This window comes from Diceros bicornis, chromosome X (genome assembly GCF_020826845.1).
Source record: "Diceros bicornis minor isolate mBicDic1 chromosome X, mDicBic1.mat.cur, whole genome shotgun sequence".
Taxonomy (NCBI): Eukaryota; Metazoa; Chordata; class Mammalia; order Perissodactyla; family Rhinocerotidae; genus Diceros; species Diceros bicornis.
The window spans coordinates 66765769-66787296 of NC_080781.1; the positions used below are offsets into that span (position 1 = coordinate 66765769).

The 21528-nt window shown below is 36.5% G+C and overlaps 1 long non-coding RNA gene across 1 annotated transcript; it reads right to left on the minus strand.

Annotated features, from left to right (window-relative positions):
* Positions 1-4762: 4762 nt before the first annotated feature.
* Positions 4763-14837, minus strand: LOC131401139 (uncharacterized). Its single transcript, XR_009217550.1, has 3 exons — positions 14763-14837; positions 13564-13807; positions 4763-5998 (listed from the first exon to the last, which is right to left on the minus strand). It is a non-coding gene; the product is annotated as an uncharacterized LOC131401139 (long non-coding RNA).
* Positions 14838-21528: the final 6691 nt, after the last annotated feature.

Genomic DNA, 21528 nt, shown 5'->3' on the forward strand with positions numbered 1-21528 from the left:
CTATGTCTTTTTTTTTTTTTACAGTTTCAGATGTTACATTTAAGTCTTTAATCCATTTTATGTTAATTTTTGTGTATGGTGTAAAATAAGGATCCAATTTCATACCTTTGCATGTGGATATTCAGTTTTCCCAACATCATTTGTTAAAAAGATTATCCTTTCCCTATTGTGTATTCCTGGAACCCTTGTAGAAGATCATTTGACTATATATGTGTGGGTTAATTTCTGGGATCTCTATTCTGTTGCATTGGTCTATACGTCTGTTTTTAAGCCAGTATCATACTATTTTAATTACTGTAGCTTTGTAATATATTTTCAAATCAGGAATATGATGCCTCCAGGTTTGTTCTTTCTCAAAATTGCTTTGGCTATTCTAGTTTTTTGTGGTTGCATAAGAATTTTAGGATTGTTTTTTCTATTTCTGTAAAAATTGGCATTGGGTTTTTGATGGAGATAGCATTAAATCTGTACATCGTTTTGGACAGTATGGACAATTTTACCAATACTAACTATTCCAGTCCATGTACATGTGACATCTTTCTATTATTCGTGTCTTCTTTGATTTCCTTCATCCATGTTTTGTCATTTTCAATGTAAAAGTCTTACATCTCTTTGGTTAAGTTTATTCCAAAGTATTTTATTCTTTTTGCTGATATTGTGAATGAGATTGTTTACCTAATTTCCATTTTGTAGAGTTCATTGTTAGTGTATAGAAATACAACTGATTTTTGCATGTTGATTTTGTATCCTGCAATCTTATGAATTCATTTATTAATTCTAACAGTTTTTTTGGAGTCTTTAGGGTTTTCTACATATAATACCATGTCATCTGCAAACAGAAATCATTTTACTTCTTTTTTGATTTGGATACTTTTATTTATTTTTCTTGACAGATTGATCTGGCTAGGACTTTCAGTACTATGTTGAATAGAAGTGGTGAGAGTGGGCATCCTTGTCTTATTCCTGATATTAGGGGAAAGGCTTACAATTTATCACCATTTAGTATGATGTTAGCTGTGGGCTTGTTGTATATGGGCTTTATCATGTTGAGGTACATTCTTTCTATATCTAGTTTGTTAAGCATTTTTATTATGAAAAAGGTGCTGAATTTTGTCAAATGCTTTTTCTGCAGCTATTGAGATGGTCACGTGATTTTTACCCTCATTTTGTTAATATGGTGTATTACATTGATTGATTTGTGTATGTTGAACTGTCCTTGCATCCCAGGGATAAATCCCACTTGGTCATAATGTATGATCCATTTAATGTGCTGTTGAATTTGGTTTCCTTGTATTTTGTTGAGGATTTTTACATCTATGTTCATCAAGGATATTGGTCCATAGTTTTCTTTTCTTATACTGTCCTTGTCTGGTTGTGGTATCAGGGTAATGTTAGCCTTGTAAAATGAGTTTGGGACTATTCCTTGCTCTTCAAGTTTTTTGGACAAGTTTGAGGATTGACATTCTTTTTAAAGTGTTTTGTAGAATTTAACAGTGAAGCCATCTGGTCCTAGGCTTTTCTTTGTTGGAGGGCTTTGATTACTGCTTCAGTCTCCTTACTCATTATTTGTCTGTTCATATTTTCTGTTTTTTCATGACAGTCTTGGTAGGTTATATTTCTGTAGGAATTTATCCAGTTCTTCTAGGTTATCCAATTTGTTAGCATATAATTATTCATAGTAGTTTCTTATGATCCTTTTTATTTCTGCTTCAACAGTTGTAATGTCTCATGATCTTTTTCTGATTTTATTTATGTAAATATTCTCCCTTTTTTCTTAGGTAGAATAGATAAAAGTTTGTAAATTTGGTTTATATTTTCAAAAAGACAACTCAGTTTCTTTGATCTATTTTTCTATTCTCTATTTCATCTGTTACTGCTTTAGTCTTTATTATTTCCTTCTTCTGCTAATTTTGGCCTTCATTTGTTCTTCTTTTACTAGTTCCTTGAGGTGTAAAGTTAGGGTGGTTTTTTTGATATCATTCTTTTTTTTTAATGTAGGCATTTATCATTTTAACCTTTCCTCTTAGTACTGATTTTTTGTGATGTTTTTTTCTCATTTTCATTTGTATGAAGACATTTTCTAACTTCCATTTTAATTTTTTCTGTGACCCATTAGTTATTCAAGAGTGTGTTGTTTATTTTCCACATATTTGTGAATTTTCCTTCTGTTATTGATTTTTAGTTTCCTTTCATTACTGTCAGAAAAGATTCTTAGTATGATCTCAACCTTCTTAAATTTGTTGAACTTGTTTTGTGGCCTAAGATATGATCTGTCCTGGAGAGTGTTCTGTGTGTGATTGGGAAGAATGTATATTCTGCTGCTGTTAGGTGGAATATTCTGTATATGTGTGTTAGGTTCATTTGGTCTACGGTATTACTCAAATCTGCTGTTTCAATATTGATTTTCTGTCTGTATGTTCTATCCATTATTGAAAGTAGGATATTGAGGTCTCCTACTCACATTGTGTTGCTCTGTGAGAGTCATGAAAATAGAAGCCTGTGTTACCAGTGTGTACCCTGGTCCATGGTTCTGAAGGGAGCAGAATAGACCTGATCTCCAAAAAGATCTTGTTTGTCTTAACTTGTCTGGAGGCTTGATTGATGCAAGACAATTGTGTTTATTTTGCCTAACTCAGAACTCACTCAAGGCAGAAGAGTGATAAACATTCCTCAAAAGCATTGTAAGGTGAACAAAGAATCCACAGCTGCCTGGTAAAAAAGATTATGTTGAGGCATACAATAGTATGCCAAAGCCTGGAAGGAAAAGGTGGGGACGGAGTTTATTTGGGATATTAGGGCATTCAAGAGTGCCTAATATACTGGGGAATTTAGAAAGTGATGAAAATGCCCAGAGGAAGATTCATGTTCAGAAAAGACCTATGAAGACCCTAAGCTTTCACTTCAGGCTGATCTCTATGCTCAGTGTAAGCAGAAAGTGAAGGCTAAGGCAGAGTTGTCCCAGTATCTCTTCAAAAGCAAGCAAGCCTCACCTAGTTCCTGTTTTCAAGCACTGAACTGCATTTTGTAATTTTAGTCCCTAGAATTAAAGGAGTGCCCTAACACAGAGCTAATCTTTAAAGAGTAGGAGAGGTTTTTTTTTCTTCTTCATCTTTTCCCTTTTCTGTCTGTCTGCCTGTCTCTCTCTCTCCTCCTTCTGTTCAAGGAAATCTCTGCCCAAACAGTCTTCAAACACAAGCTAAAGGAACAGAGACTTCCAAGATGACATATGACAAATAACACAAACTTTATAAAATAGTTTAGAAAAGTACTAAACAAACAACTACAGCTGCTGTGAGCAACACAAACAAACCCTAAAGGGGGTGTGGGGGGTGAGGGAGAATCCCCCTCTGCCCCTTCCGTTAAGGTTCTTATGGCTGGCCAAATAATTAACAAGACAGGTTAGCAGAAGAAATTAATACCAAGTTTAATAACATGTATACATGGGAGAAAGCAGGGACACTGCATTTCTACATATAATAGCAGAAATTTTCATCTTAAATATCATGTTCAGCCAATGACAAAGGAGGATGTTGGGGGTGGGGGGAGTCAGTTACAGGAGATTATCACTAAAGCACAGTAAACAAGAATAAGATTATTATGCAGATTTAAGGCCTCACCTTCCATGTTGATAAGTTTCTAGAAATGAGGTCGCCCCCCCTTCCCAATACAGAGAGGGCGATTCATTTACAAATGGAGATTTCCCTTATAAATGTAAATGTTTGTCTGGCAGCTCCTCACAGGGCCATCCAGAGAACGTGGCCAGAGGCAGAACTTCCGATAAGATGGGCTTGTTGGTGCCTTTCCTATTGTAACATCTATTTTACATTATATTACAGCCATCAGATAGAAGATCTGTTCCAGGAAGGAGTTACTATGTCAAATTCTTTAGGCAGTTAGTGGGGGAGGTCAAATGTCCATCAGAGAAAACAATCAAGGTAAAGAGATGTGTTTCAGGGTGGCCAAATCTTGATCTCCCACAGTCCCACCTTTGAAACTAAAAGTTTCACAGTCCTTTTGAAACTTAAGTTTCATAGTCCAGAAGCTGAGTTGGTAGATGTTTATCTCACTGAACACATTTCTTAGTCCTGATAATAGATCAGTTAAATTAAATTTATTTTAGAAGGTGGTGATGCAGGTGGGCTCCCAAAGTTAGGCTTTATATATTGTGGAAGTAAGCAATCAAGTATTTAATAAGAAGCATTTCTATAGAAACAAAAGAAAAGCAAGGTTAATGGTTGGAGCAAATTATAAACCAGTTTCTGAGTTCAGAGGACAGCCAGTTAAGAAGAATTTTAGATGTCTGCATCAATGTATCTTTTGCAGTTTAAATGTCCCTGATGATGTTGTCGGGGGAAGAGGGAGAATCTCCCTCTGCCCTCTTCCTTAAGGTTCTTATGGCTGGCCAAATAATCAACAAGACAGGTTAGCAGGAGAAAATAATACCAAGTTTAATAACATGTATACATGGGAGAAACTCAGAAATGAGCAACTCGTCCCTCTGTCTAAGCTGCTTGCTTAAGTATTACAGCTAAAGGCGAGGAGTGTGTTGGGGGTGGGTAGTGGCCTGGGACTTCAGAGGGCAGGAGGACAATTCTTTTCAGGGTCATCTATAGATAATGTGGTCAGGGAGAGACAGAGTTTTTGGTAAAAGGGGCTTGGTGCCCCTCCCATTGTAACATCTATTTTACATTCTCTTTACAGCCATCATGATAGAAGATCTGTTCCAGGAAGGAGCCACCATGTCAAATTCTTTAGGCAGTTAGTGGGGGAGGTCAAATGTCCTTCAGAGAAAACAATCAAGGTAAAGAGATATATTTCAGGGTGGCCAAATTTTGATCTCCCACAGTCCCGCCTTTGAAACTAAAAGTTTCACAGTCCTTTTGAAACTTAAAGAAGTTTCATAGTCCAGAAGCTGAGTTGGTAGATTGTTTCATCTCACTGAACACATTTCTTAGTCCTGATAATAGATCAGTTCAATTAAATTCATTTCAGAAGGTGGTGATGCAGGTGGGCTCTCAAGGTTACGCCTATGTTGTGGAAGCAAGCAATCAAATATTTAATAGAAGCATTTCTATGGAAACAAAAGAAAAACAAGGTTAATGGTTGGAGCAAATTGTAAACCAGTTTCTGAGGTCAGAGGACAACCAGTTAAGATGATTTTTAGATGTCAGCGTCAAAGTATCTTTCGCAGTTTAAAATGTCTCTGATGGTGTCGTCAGGTCATCTCTTAAGTTTATATCAAGTCCATCAGCTTCAGTTTGTAAGGCTTCAGGATAAAGGGCAGGTTCAGTTCTCAGTGATTTCAAATGAAAATGATGGAAAAAATCAAAAACGTTAGTTAGGAGATCTGTAGCCAGATATTTTAGGAGACTAGAAGAAATCAGGATCCAGTCCAGTTAACAGATATAAAACAAAAACCGCAAAAGACAACAAAACTAAGATCTAATATCCGCAAATGTATACTAGAGTTTTTACTGAAATATAATTTTTCTCTCTAAAATCACCCTCATTTTCATTAAGATGGCCAAATTAAAACTAACTAGTTTGCAAAATAAGTCTAGTTCCAATAAAGTTGGCCCAATTATTTACATAAGTACAGCAAGAATAGCAGTTGATCACATAGGCTCTTTTAAATCTGCTTTGCTGGAACTTTTTATAAGGAATCTCAGATTGAACTTTAAAGGCCTCTCGAGGCCAGGAAAGCCAAGCCAAGGATTTTGTCATCAGACTTCGCCTGTAATACCTACAGATTTGGGTGAATTCCTCTCTTCCGAGGTTCCCCCAAAATATTTTGAGGTTCCTTGTACCTGCCAGATAAGTGACATTCTTTACTTATCCTGGTAAGTGTTGCTTGGAACATAAGGTACCAGGCCAATACTTCCACGTGGCTTTACTCCATAAAGTCCAATCTTCATTCCTCAAAAGCTGTATGGTTATATCGCAAATATGATGTTCCAGTCACAGCCTTGGTAATATAACCAGTGTTTCCAATTGTGTCCTGTTATAAGGAGAACAGATTCTTATTGAACTTATGCAAATAACTATAATGCCATGAAAACAACAATACTCACTCACTAAGAGTTTCCAAATTCGAGGGATCAGGTAGAGAGAAAAAGATAAATATTTCAATTTTACTTACAAAAGTAGCATTTACCAAATTGCTATAAATCATAGCTAGCTCAGGAGAAAAGAGAAAAAGTTTTCCTTAAATCTGAAAAAACAAAACATTAAAAATTCAGCAATACTTCAAATGAAAAATCATAAAAATTATAATCATCCTTATCAGTTCATTCAGTCCTGTGTAATCCATTCTCGATCCCAGTCTTTTTGTTAGCAGCTTCATGAAGTCAGTTTCTCCATCAGATTTTTGTAATTTCTTACCAAGTTCAGTTTTATGATCAGAAAGTTTGTCAGAAACCTGTATTCCAGTGTAAATATCAGAGTCCTTTCCATGAATTTTTCTGAAGTTGAAACATATTTTGCAAAAGCATTAGAGCAAAGAAATAAGTCTGTAAACAAAAAGACCTCAAAATGGCAATTGACAAAGAAATTTGGTTAATTTTGTGACATACAACACTTTAAAATAATAATAACCAGAATTATGACTGATAATCAGGACAGATCAGCATTTCAGTAATGTTATACAATTTTAAAACACTTATATCAATAACATTTACCCACATAATAGCACCTAAGCAGACTTATCATCACTTGTCTGACAATGCTTTCCATATAATTTAACATACTGAATCAACCTAATAAGTTTAGTATCTTTCTCCTTAAGAGAGCAAATTTCTTTGAGAAGTTCCAGGGCCCTTTGAAAATTCTCAAAGAAAAAAAGTAAGAAAAAGACTTTATTTAAGATATGAATTTTGGGGAGGCTTGTCAAAAATATAAACAGTCAAGTCAATGCAAACAGAGCAGTAACAGTCCAAAAAGCCTTAATAGAGAGACCTCAGTCTTTTGAACACAGGAAATTATTTTAACAGGTTTTTTTTTAGGTAGACTTACTCAAAGGTAAAGAAAAATCTTTTGTAACCTCTTTATCAAGTTTAAGCAAATTATCCTTTTAAGAGAAATAAGACCAAATTTTAATTTTGCACCAGCTTACTTCTGCTATTAAAACTCATTTACTTAATTAAATTCATTTCAATCTTAGCCAACTTGACCATGAAAAAAACTCCTTTTCCAGAATTCCTCTTCCACAAACCTATAACTTTCTTTTTACATTCAGAATTTGTCCCATGTCTTTCTTTTCCCTCCTAGTACTTGAGGACAAATTTATCTTCCTTAATCAACCAAACAAAATATTTCCATTCTTTGTTCCTTCTTTATACATCTTACTTTCCTTGTACACAGACATATTTTTCTTAATTTTTAGTAGCTTCAATCACATATACTAATTAGAAATTTTAACCTTTAGAAACCTTAATTTGTAAGTAAAAACTAAGTAAACCATTATAAACTTTCTTTTACATTATTATCTTGTGGCTTGGAAAATTTATAAACACTTCATAACTTCTAGAAACATGTTACTTTATAGTACAATCTTTTAATAAAACACATGTTTACCAATAGACCCAAAACACCTTTTAGTTTTCCTGTAATGAAAAGCCAAAAGTAGACAAATGTACATTTAGCAATGTCTAATACGTTATTTGGAAATGATCTAGATACTCAATTGAATTTTTATCATAAAATTTAGCAAAACTCTAAAGTTTTAAGTCACCAAAAAGAGTTTGGAAGCTGTAACCACCATAACACATAATTATTATTTAAAGTTTATCTAACATTTATCTTTTTTACAACTATTTAGTTAGTTATTTCCAATAATTATTTAGATTGCCTATAAGACTTCATAAGACATTAGATAAAATTAGCCATGATTTAAATTACTATTTTTGTTAACCATTTCTGTAATAGAAATAACATCAGTTTTTTCCTACAAAATTTCATGCAATTTTCATCACTTCTTATGCCTTTAAACATAGTTATCATTAAGACTTTTATCAATAGGTGTTGGTCTTCTAATTTTGGACAAGGGAAGCATTCCCAGTCAGACATTTTAAAACATACTCAGGCAAAGTTGATGTAACCTCTTTATATAAAATTAGCTCAAACATTCCAACCTTTATAATCTTATCAACACTTAACATGTTCTCAATTCAATTGTAACCTGAGTCAAGGTCTTAAGGCTATTCAAATTTTTCCCTTTGTTTTTCTGGCCTTTTCTTAAGTACCAAATAAATAATTATGTGAGAGCTCTCAAAACAACTTTTTTCCCCCAATTCAGAAGTTTTTCCAATTCAATGGATCCGTCATCTGGCCATTGACGAGTAGGATCTTCAATTGTATATTTATTCCAATAGTGACTCGAACCAATAAGCCTTTTTAAGGAAAGACCCGGAGGTGACTTTCCACGCTTAGAATAAATCTACCATGGACGAAAGAGGCGTCCCTGGTGAGGGCGCAGATGATGTAGCCCCCATGATCCACAGAATTCACTCCCAAAGATTCAGAGCAAGTAAAGACCTTCGTTGCACAGGCGGTAAGGATGGTGTCTCTGGTCTCCCACAATAGTGTGGGACGCCTCCAGTCACAGACCCGCTAATCTGTGACACCGGGTGGGCGATACTGGAATGGGATTTTTCCAGCACTAACAAGCAAAGGAGGTTAAGACATCAAAAGCCCTTATGGACTGGGCCCTTTATGACAAACTCCCCTGAGAGCTTGGCACAGCCGGACAAAGAGACAGTTCAGAACCCCAGTCTACTCGACTGGCCACCAAGGGGCACCCCGGTAAATGCACCTTCCATATGGTGGAGACCAAGGAGAATATTCTCACTGGTCACAAAGCCAAGTTTTCAGGACACAGAACAAGACAGAGACTACTCTGGGAGGAAAAGGGATCAAGATCAAAACCAAGAGTACTCTACCAAATTTAAACCAAGAGTCACTAAAAGCACAAGAAACTAGTTTCCCAAATATTTTCTCCTGCCAATCTAAATTTAGAAAGAGAAAAAAATTCTCACCATTTCCTTCCGCCGGACTCCGCAGATGGAGATTCCGGGAGGCTGACATGGTAAGAAGTCTTACCTTTTTGCCGGCTTTTGTCAGGCGTTCCCGTATCTCATCATCTGCAGTAGTCCAGGGAGAAGGCAGGTCTTCCAGCCAGAGAAGGCAACTTGCCAGCCAGTGTGGCTCCTGGCGACTACGCCAAAACTGTCGGGGGAAGAGGGAGAATCTCCTTCTGCCCTCTTCCTTAAGGTTCTTATGGCTGGCCAAATAATCAACAAGACAGGTTAGCAGGAGAAAATAATACCAAGTTTAATAACATGTATACATGGGAGAAACTCAGAAATGAGCAACTCGTCCCTCTGTCTAAGCTGCTTGCTTAAGTATTGCAGCTAAAGGCGAAGAGCGTGTTGGGGGTGGGTAGTGGCCTGGGACTTCAGAGGGCAAGAGGACAATTCTTTTCAGGGTCATCTATAGATAATGTGGTCAGGGAGAGACAGAGTTTTTGGTAAAAGGGGCTTGGTGCCCCTCCCATTGTAACATCTATTTTACATTATCTTTACAACCATCATGATAGAAGATCTGTTCCAGGAAGGAGCCACCATGTCAAATTCTTTAGGCAGTTAGTGGGGGAGGTCAAATGTCCTTCAGAGAAAACAATCGAGGTAAAGAGATATATTTCAGGGTGGCCAAATTTTGATCTCCCACAATGTCATCAGGTAATCTCTCCGGTTTATATCAAGTCCATCGGCTTCAGTTTGTAAGGCTTCAGGATAAAGGGCAGGTTCAGTTCTCAGTGATTTCAAATGAAAATGATGGAAAAAATCAAAAACGTTAGTTAGGAGATCTGTAGCCAGATATTTTAGGAGACTAGAAGAAATCAGGATCCAGTCCACTCAACAGATAAAAAACAGAAACCTCAAAAGATAATTAACAAGACTAGGATCTAATATCTGCAAATGTATACTATAGTGTTTACTGAAATATAATTTTTCTCTCTAAAATCATCCTCATTTTTATTAAGATAGCCAAATTAAAACTAACTAGTTTGCAAAATAAGTCTAGTTTTAATGAATTTGGCCCAATTATTTACATAAGAATAGCAAGAATAGCAATTGATCATATCAGCTCTTTTAAATCTGCTTTGCTGGAACTTTTTATAAGGAATCTCACATTGAACTTCAAAGGCCTCTCAAGGCCAGGAAAGCCAAGCCAAGGATTTTTGTCACCAGAATTCGCCTGTAATACCTACAGATTTCGGTGAATTCCTCTCTTCCGAGGTTCCCCCAAAATATTTCGAGGTTTCTTGTACCTGCCCGATAAGTGATATTCTTTATTTATCCTGATAAGTGCTGCTTGGAACATAAGGTTCCAGGCCAATATTTCCATGTGGCTTTATTTCATAAAGTCCAATCTTTTTTCCTCAAAAGCTGTATGGCTATATTGCAAATATGATGTTCCAGTCATAGTCTTGGTAGTATAACCAGTGTTTCCATTTGTGTCCTGTTATAAGGAGAATAGACTCTTATTGAATTTATGCAAATAACTATATTGCCATGAAAACAATAATATTCACTTATTAAAAGTTTTCAAATTCTGGAGGGATCAGGTAGAGAGAAAAAGATAAATATTTCAATTTTGCTTATAAAAGTATCATTTATCAAATTGTTATAAGTCATAACTAGCTCAGGAGAAAAGAGAAAAAGTTTTCCTTAAATCTGAAAAAACAAAACATTAAAATTTAGCAATATTTCAAATGAAAAATCATAAAAATTATAATCATCCTTATCAGTTTATTTAGTCCTGTGTAATCCATTTTTGATTCCAATCTTTTTGTTAGCCGCTTTATGAAGTTATCAGTCTCTCCATCAGATTTCTGCAATTTCTTATCAAGTTCAGTTTTATGATCAGAAAGTGTCAGAAGCCTATATTTTAGAGTAAGTGTTAAAGTCCTTTCCATGAATTTTTCTGAAGTTGAAACATATTTTGCAACAGCATTAGAGCAAAGAAATAAGTCTGTAAGCAACAAGACCTCAAAAGGGCAATTGACAAAGAAATTTGGTTAATTTTGTGACATATAACATTTTAAAATAATAGTAACCAGAATTATGATTGATAATTAGGATAGATCAGAATTTCAGTAATGTTATATAATTTTAAAATCCCTATATCAATAACATTTACCCATATAATATCATCTAAGCAGGCTTATCATTACTTGTCTGACAATGTTTCCCATGTAGTTTAACATATTGAATCAGCCTAATAAGTTTAGTATCTTTCTCCTTATAGGAAGAGAGCAAATTTCTTTGAGAAGTTCCAGGGCCCTTTGAAAATTCTCAAAGAAAAAAAGTAAAAAAAAGACTTTATTTAAGATATGAATTTTGGGGAGCTTGTCAAAAATATAACAAGTCAAAGCAAACAGAGCATTAACAGTCCAAAAAACCTTAATAGTGAGACCTCAGTCATTTTGAACATAGATTTTTTTGATTTTTAGGTAGACTTACTTAACGGTAAAGAAAAATCTTTTATAACATCTCTATCAAGTTCAAGAAAATTATCCTTTTAAGAGAAAGAAGACCAAATTTTAATTTTGCACCATCTTATTTCTGATATTAAAACTCACTTATTTAATTAAATTCATTTTAATCTTAGCCAACTTGACCATGCATAAAACTCCTTTTCCAGAATTCCTTCCACAAACTTTCTATAACTTTCTTTTTACCGTCAGAATTTGTCCCATATCTTTCTTTTCCTTCCTAGTACTTGAGGACAAATTTATTTTTCTTAATCAACAAAATAAAATATTTCCATTCTTTGTACCTTTTTTATCTATCTTACTTTCCCTGTACATAGACATATTTTTTTTTAATTTTTAGTAGCTTCAGTCACATATACTAATTAGAAATTTTAACCTTTAGAAACCTTAATTTGTAAGTAAAAACTAAGTAAGCAATTATCAACTTTCTTTTACATTAGTAACTTGTGGCTTGGAAAATTTATAAACACATTATAACTTCTAGAAATATGTTACTTTATAGTATAACTTTTAATAAAACACAAGATATGCTTACTAATAGACCCAAAACCCCTTTTAATTTTTCTGTAATAAAAAGCCAAAAGTAGACAAACGTTCATTTAGTAATCAATGTCTAATATCTTATTTTGAAATGATCTAGATACTCAATGAATTTTTATCATAAACTTTAGCAAAACTCTAAAGTTTTAAGTCATCAAAAAGAGTTTGGAAGCTGTAACCACCATAATACATAATTATTGCTTAAAGTTTACCCAACATTCATCTTTTTTACAACTATTTAGTTACTTGTTCCCAATAATTATTTAGATTGCCTACAAGACTTCATAAGACATTAGATAAAATTAGCCATCATTTAAATTACTATTTTTGTTGACCAGTTCTGTAATAGAAATAACATCAGTTTTTTTACAAAATTTCATGTAAATTTCATCACCTCTTATACCTCTAAACATAGTTTTTATTGAGACTTTTATCAATAGGTCTTGGTCTTATAATTTTGGACAAGAGAAGCATTCCCAGTCAGACATTTTAAAACATACTCAGGCAAAGTTGATGTAACCTCTTTATATAAAATTAGCTCAAACATTCCAACCTTTATAATCTTATCAACATTTATACTTTTAAATATATGTTCTCAATTCAATTGTAACCTGAGTCAGGGTCTTAAGGCTAGTCAAATTTTTCCCTTCCTTTTTCTGGCCTTTTTAAGGTACCAATTAAATAATTATGTGAGAGCTCTGAAAACATTTTTTCCCCCAATTTAGAAGTTTTCCCAATTCAAAGGATCCGTCGTCTGGCCATTGATGAGAAGGATCTCCATTTGTATATTTATTCCAATAGTGACTCAATCCAATAAGCCTTTTTAAGGAAAGACCCCGAGGTAACTTTCCACCATTAGAATAAATCTTTACCATGGACACGAGAAGCGTCCCTGGTGAGGGTGCAGATGATGCAGCTCCCATGATCCACAGCACTCCCAAAGATATTCAGAGAAAGTAAAGACCTTCGTTGCACAGGCAGCAAGGATGGTGTAGTGAAAACAGTGTCTCCGGTCTCCCACAATAGTGTGGGACACCTCCAGTTACAGACCCGCTAATCTGTGACATCGGGCAGGCGATACTGGAATGCCATTTTCCAGCACTAAGCAACGAAGGTTAAGATGACAAAAGCCCTTATGGACTGGGCCCTTTATGACAAACTCCCCTGAGAGCTTGGCACACCCGGACAAAGACAGTTCGGAACCCCAGTCTACTCAACTGGCCACCAAGGTGCACCCCGGTAAATGCACCTTCTGTATGGTGGAGACCAAGGAGAATATTCTCACTGGTCACAAAGCCAAGTTCTCAGGACACAGAACAAGACAGAGACTACTCTGGGAGGAAAAGGGATCAAGATCAAAACCAAGAGTACTCTACCAAATTTACTAGAGTCACCAAAAGCACAAGAAACTAGTTTCCCAAATATTTTCTCCTGCCAATCTAAATTTAGAAAGAGAAAAATATTCTCACCGCTTGCTTCCACCAGACCCTGCAGATAGAGATTCCGCGAGCCTGACGTGGTAAGAAATCTTACCTTTTGCTGGCTTTTATCAGGCGTTCCCATATCTCATCATCTGCAGTAGCCCAAGGAGAAGGCAGTTCTTCCAGCCAGAGAAGGCAACTTGCCAGCCAGTGTGGCTCCTGGCGACTACGCCAAAACTGTGGGGGGAAGAGGGAGAATCCCCCTCTGCACCTTCCCTTAAGGTTCTTATGGCTGGCCAAATAATTAACAAGACAGGTTAGCAGGAGAAAATAATACCAAGTTTAATAACATGTATACATGGGAGAAAGCAGGGACACTGCGTTTCTCCACATAATAGCAGAAATTCTCGTCTTAAATACCATGTTTAGCCAATGACAAAGGAGGATGTTGGGGGTGGGGGGAGTCAGTTACAGGAGATTACCACTAAAGCACAGTAAACAAGAGTAAGTTTATTATGCAGATTTAAGGCCTCACCTTCCACATTGATAAGTTTCTAGAAATGAGGTCGCTCCCCCTCTTCCCAATACAGAGAGGGAGATACCTTTACAAATGGAGATTTCCCTTATAAATGTAAATGTTTGTCTGGCAGCTCCTCGCAGGGCCATCCAGAGAATGTGGCCAGACAGACAGAACTTCCGATAAGATGGGCTTGTTGGTGTCTTTTCTATTGTAACATCTATTTTACATTATATTACAGCCATCAGATAGAAGATCTGTTCCAGGAAGGAGTTACTATGTCAAATTCTTTAGGCAGTTAGTGGGGGAGGTCAAATGTCCATCAGAGAAAACAATCAAGGTAAAGAGATGTGTTTCAGGGTGGCCAAATCTTGATCTCCCACAAGGGGTAAGAATATGATTTCCAGAGTTACAAAGTATAATATTCAAAATGTTCAGTTTCCAACAAAAAATTGCAAATCATGCAAAGAAATAAGAAATTATGGCCTATTCATAGAATAAATTAACAGACACTGTCCTTGAGGAAGTATAGACAGTGAACATACGAAACAAAGACTTTATCTTAAATGTGGTCAAAGAGATAAGGAAACAATGAACAAATATCTAAAGGAGAGACAGGAGAATGACATATGAATAAATAGAGAATATCAATAAAGAATAGAGATTTTTAAAGGAAACAATCAGAAATTCTGAAGCTGAGAAGTGCAATAACCGAAATGAAAAAACTCACCAGGGGGTTTCAATAGGATATTTGAGCAGGGAGAAGCAACAATCAGCAAACTTGAAGATTGGTCAATTGAAATTATCCAATCTGAGGAGCAGAAATATAAAAGAGTGAAAAAAATTAACAGAGCCCAGGAGTCCTATAACACATCATTATGTTTACCAACATACACATCATGAGACTCCCAAAAGGAGAGGAGAATGAGAAAGAAGAAGAAAGAATATTTGAAGAAATAATGCCAGAAAGCTTTCCAATTTTTATTAAATACATGAGTATACACATCCATGAGGTTCAATAAACTCCAAGTAGGATAAAATCAAAGAGGTTGACATGGACACATTATAATGAAACTATTGAAAGTTGATGGCAAAGAGAGAATCTTGAAAGCAGCAAGAAAGAAGTGACTTTTCACATATAGGAGATGCTCAATAAGATTAATAACAGATTTCTCACTAGAAACCATGGAGGCCAAAAAGGGAATGGAATGACACTTTTAAATTTTTTTTTTATTGTGGTAACATTGGCTTATAACATTGTATAAATTGCAGGTGTACATCATTATATTTCAATTTCTGTATAGATTACATCATGTTGGGGAGAGAAGTCATGATGGCGGCATAGGCAGACTCCGAACTCACCTCCTCCCACGGAAACAGCTAATTTACAACAACTCGTGGAAAAATTACCCCTGAGAGAGAACTGAAAATTGGATAAGAGGAACTCCTGCAACAAACGACAATCGTAATTCAGGCATAAGATGCAGAAATTCCCTTCTGGAGAGAAAAAAACACCACCTTTACAAGTTGCAGCACTTCATGGCCACCCAGTAGCAGCCCAAAGGTATGCAGCACTCCCTGGAGGCGTGGGTCCCTGAGCAGAGGAGCACTCCTGCTGTAGGCACTTTTTGGACTCAGCAGAATTGAGATGAGTGGCATAATATCTGACTTTGCTTGCTACTAAAACATGGTGGAGTACTACCATAAAAGCTGGTTCACAAGGAAATTAAAACTGGCTCTTAAAGGGCCCACGCACAAATTCACCCATTTCAGAAAGCAACCTAAAATCACCAGAAAGAAAGGTGCACAGTGCTTTGGTGAAAAGAGATTTACCTGATACGTTCTGAGTGCATCTCGGTGAAAGGTGAGACCTCTCCAGGGAATGGAACATAGGTGGCGGCCATTGTTGTGGCCTGGTATGGGTGTGCTGAAAAAGACACTGGCAGACGCCATTGGAGTTCTCCCCGGCGGCTGCTAGCCAAGGGTCTGCCCCACCCACTAGAGCACCAATCTAATCCAGATCAGCCAGGGCAGGCAGCCCACCCTAGGGAATGGCCGCACTGAACAACAAGCCCTTGGGCAACATGTGGGCCTGCTAAGTGAGCTTCATGGATTCTCCACAGCCTGGTGAGTGAGTCCACCTCTGTGGTGCAGGGTGTGTGCAAGGAGTGGGTGGAGAGTGTGGAGCAGTGGTGGAGTGTGTGGGGTTCCCGCCTTGGAGAGACTGGGTCCCCTTGAGGAGGTCAGGGCACACATACAGGGCAGGACTGTGTTGACTGTGTGTGTGGAACTGTGGGTGGCACGGCTTGTCAGCTGCAGAAGACTTGTGCTGCTCAAAGACCACATAGGGGTTTGCCCCACATCCAAAGCCTGAAACAATTGGGTGCTCCCATGCCTGAGGCCAGCCCCACCCAGCAGTAATCATCAGAGAGCTGACAAGCGACATAAAGGCTAGAGGCTTATAGCAATTGTAACCCCTGAGCCTAACAACCTGCCATGCTGGGGGCCTACTCATTTAAAAGAAATACTGCAACACAAATGTGCTATTAGATCTTGCAGCCAACTGTGCTGGGGCTCCCCACACCTGACAAAGAGACTGAAGGGCCCACAACAACTACAAGCAGCTACGCATTACAACAGCTGGCCAGGGGCATAGCTCAGCCTCCCTGGACACATACAGAGACAACTACCACACCACAACAGAAGGACACATGTAGCCCACATAGGGGTCACTCCTCGAATATTCAGAACTGAGGGATGCACACTGCTGGGCCTCATAAGGCATCACTTACATATGTCACCTCTCCAAGAGCAGGAGACACAGCTGACATACTTAATACATAGACACAAGCACAGGGAAATAGGCAAAATGAGGGGGCAAAGGAATACATTCCAAGTAAGGGAACAAGACAAAACTCCAGAAAAGGAACTAAGTGAAACAGAAATGAGCAACCTACCCAACAGGGAGTTCAAACAAAGAGTGCTAAGGATGCTGAGTGATCTGGGGAGAAGAATGGATGAACTCAGTGAGAACGTCAACAAAGAGACAGAAGATATAAAAAACAACCAATAAGAAATGAAGAATACAATACTGGAAATGAAAAATTCACTAGAGGGACTCAAAAGCAGAGTAGAGGGTACAGAAGAATGGATCTGTGAGTTGGATGAAAGACTAGAGGATATCACCCAAGCTGAACAAGTAAAAGAAAAAAGAATTAAAAAGAGTGAGGATACGCTAAGGGACCTCTGGGACAACATCAACTGCACTAACATCCATGTTATAGGTGTCCCAGAAGGAGAAGAGAGAGACAAGGGAGCAGAGAATCTAGTTGAAGAAATAATAGATGAAAATTTCCCTGACCTACGTAGCAGAAAGAGAAATTAAGAATACCATCCCATTTATAATTGTAACAAAAAGAATAAAATACCTAGGAATAAACTTAACCAAAGAGGTGAAAGAGCTGTACACAGAAAACTATAAAACATTGATGAAAGAAATTGAAGAAGACACAAAGAAATGGAAAGATATTCTGTGCTCTTGGATTGGAAGAATTAACATATTTAAGATGTCCATACTTCCTAAAGCAATCTATAGATTCAATGCAATCCCTATCAAAGTTCCAACAACATTTTTCACAGAAATAGAACAAAGAATCCTAAAATTTATATGGAACTACAAAAGACCCCAAATAGGTAAAGGAATCCTGAGAAAAAAGAACAAAGCTGGAGGTATCACACTCCCTCATTTCAAAATATACTACAAAGCTATAGTAACCAAAACAGCATGGTACTGGCACAAAAACAGACACACAGATCAATGGAATAGAATCGAAAACCCAGAAATAAACCCACAAATCTATGGACAGCTAATCTTTGACAAAGGAGCCAAGAACATACAATGGAGAAAAGAAAGTCTCTTCAACAAATGGTGTTGGGAAAACTGGATAGCCACATGCAAAAAAATGAAAGTAGACCCTTACCTTACACCATACACAAAAATTAACTCCAAATGGATTAAAGACTTGAATGTAAGACCTGAAACTATGAAACTGCTAGAAGAAAACGTAGGCAGAATGCTCTTCGACATCGGTCTTAGCAACATATTTTCAAGCACCATGTCTGACCAGTCAAGAGAAACAATAGAAAAAATAAACAAATGGGACTACATCAAACTAAAAAGCTTCTGCACAGCAAAGGAAACCATCTACAAAATGAAAAGACAACCTAACAATTGGGAGAAGATATTTGCAAACCATATATCTGATAAGGGCTTAATCTCCAAAATGTATAAAGAACTCATGCATCTCAACAACAGAAAAACTACCAACCCAATTAAAAAATGGGCAAAAGACCTGAACAGACATTTCTCCAAAGAAGATATACAGATGGCCAACAGGCACATGAAAAGATGTTCAACATCATTAACTATCAGGGAAATGAAAATCAAAACTACAATCAGATAACACCTCACACCCGTCAGAATGGCTATAATTAACAAGACAGGAAACAACATGTGTTGGAGAGGATGTGGAGAGAAGGGAACGCTCATACACTGCTGGTGGGAGTGCAAACTGGTGCAGCCACTGTGGAAAACAGTATGGAGATTCCTCAAAAAATCAAGGATAGAACTACCATATGATCCAGCTATTCCACCGCTGGGTATTTATCCAAAGAACTTGAAAACATCAATGCGTAAAGATACATGCACCCCTGTGTTCATTGAAGCTTTATTCTCAATAGCCAAGACTTGGAAGCAACATAAGTGCCCATCAAGGGATGAATGGATAAAGAAGATGTGGTATATATACACAATGGAGTACTACTCAGCCATAAGAAACGATGAAATCCAGCCATTTGTGACAACATGGATGGACATTGAGGGTATTATGCAAAGTGAAATAAGTCAGAGGGAGAAGGTCAAATACCGTATGATTTCCTTCATTAAGTAGTAGATAATAACAACAATAAACAAACACATAGAGACAGAGATTGGATTGGTGGTTACCAGAGGGGATGGAGGGATGGAGGAGGGCGAAAGGGATAATTTGGCACATGTGTGTGGTGATGGGTTGTAATTAGTATTTGGGTGGTGAACATGATGTCATCTAGGCAGAAATAGAAGTATAATGATGTAAACCTGAAATTTATACAATGTTATAAACCAATGTTACTGCAATAAACAAAAAATTTAAAAAAAAAATTGGAAATACAAAAACTTTCATCCAAGAATACTATATGCAATGAAAATATCCTTCAGAAATGATGCAGAAATAAAATTTTTCCCCGATAAATAAAAGCTGAGGGAGTTCATTGCCACAAGACCCCCTCTACAAGATTTGATCAAGAAGGCCCTCATACCTGAAAAAAAAGAAATAAGGAGTTTACAAAGACTTGAGCAAGGGGATAAATAGGCAGACAGAATCAGAAAATTACAACTGTCTATCAGGACAGATTAGCAAACACTTAATTATAACTCTAAAGATAAAGGGAATGAAAACACAAAAAATAAATATCATCATTTCATTTTAACCACAAATTCACAACACATAATGGAATAAGTTGTGACAATAACAACTTAGAAGGGGAAGAGGAAAGGGATGAAACCTGCTTAGACTAAGGGAACAAGAGGTTATCAGCAAATGGACTATCTCATCTACAAGATCTTTTATACAAACTGCACCGTAACCACTAAACAAAAAATCAGAACAAAGACACAAGTGATAAATAAAGAGAAAACCATCATACAGAGCCACCAAACTGAATTAGCAGTCCAAAATACATGAGACAAGAAACAAGGGAAACAGATAACTGAAAAACAAGTGATAAAAAGGCAGCATTAAGCCCTCATATATCAATAATCACTCTAAATGTAAATGGATTGAATTCTCCAATCAAAAGACAGAGAGTGTCTGGATGGATTAAAAAACAAGACCCAACAATTTGCTTCCTCCAAGAAACACCTCAGCTCTAAAGACAAACACAGGCTTAGAGTGAAGGGATGGAAGATTATACTCCAAGCTAATGGCAAACAAAAGAAAGAAAGTGTTGCCATAGTTATATCAGAAAAAGTAGACTTCAAGATAAAAAAGGTAATGAGAGACAAAGAGGGGTAATATATAATGAAAAAAGGGACACTCCACCAAGAAGACATATCAGTTATAAGTATATAAGCGCCCAACACAGGAACACCAAAGTACGTAAAGCAACTATTAACAAACTAAAAGGAGATATTAACAACAACACAATTATAGTAGGGGACCTTAACACTCCACTTACATCAATGGATAAGTCATCCAGACAGAAAGTCAATAAGGAAATTGTGGACTTAAATGAAAAACTAGACGAGATGGATTTAATAGATATATATACAGCACTCCATCCAAACACAGCAGAGAAAACATTCTTCTCAAGCACGCATGGAACATTCTCAAGTATAGACCATATGTTGGGAAACAAGGCAAGCCTCTATAAATTTAAGAATATTGAAAATATAACAAGCATCTTTTCCAACCATAATGCTATGAAACTAGAAATGAACTACAAGAAAAAAACTGGGAAAGTGATAAAGATGTGGAGACTAAACAACATACTACTGATCAACCAATGGATCATTGAAGAAATTAAAGGAGAATGAAAGAATATCTGGCAACAAATGAAAATGAAAATACACCATACCAACTCATATGGGATGGAACAAAAGCAGTCCTGAGAGGGAATTCCATAGCAATACAGGCCCACCTTAACAAACAAGAAAAATCCCAAATAAGCAATCCTAAACTACACTCAACAGAACTAGAAAAAGAAGAACAAACAAAGCCCAAGGTCAGCAGAAGGATGGAAATAATAAAAATTAGAGCAGAAATCGATGAAATTGAAACCAAACAAACAGTAGGAAGGATCAATGAAACAAAAAGCTGGTTCTTTGAGACAATAAACAAAATTGACAAACTCTTAGCCAGACTCATTAAGAACAAAAGAGAGAAGGCTCAAATAAATAAAATTAGAAATGAAAGAGGAGAAATCACAACACATACCACAGAAATACAAAAGATTATAAAAGAATACTATGAAAAACTATATGCTAACAAATTGGACAATCTAGAAGAAATGGATAAATTATTAGACTCATACAACCTCCCAAAACTGAGTCAAGAAGAAATAGAGAATCTGAACAGACCAATCACAGGAAAAGAGATTGAAACAGTAATAAAAACCTCCCAAAAAATATAAGTCCAGGACCAGACGGCTTCTCATTTTACCAAACATTCAAAGAAGACTTAATACCTATCCTTTTCAAACTATTCCAAAAAAAAAAAAAGGAAGATGGAACACTTCCTAACACATTCTACAAGACCAACATCACTCTGATACCAAAGCCAGACAAGGACAATACAAAGAAGGAAAATTACAGGCCAATGTTGATGATGAACATAGATGAAAAAAGCCTCAACAAAATATTGGCAAACAGAATACAGCAATACATTAAAAAGATCATA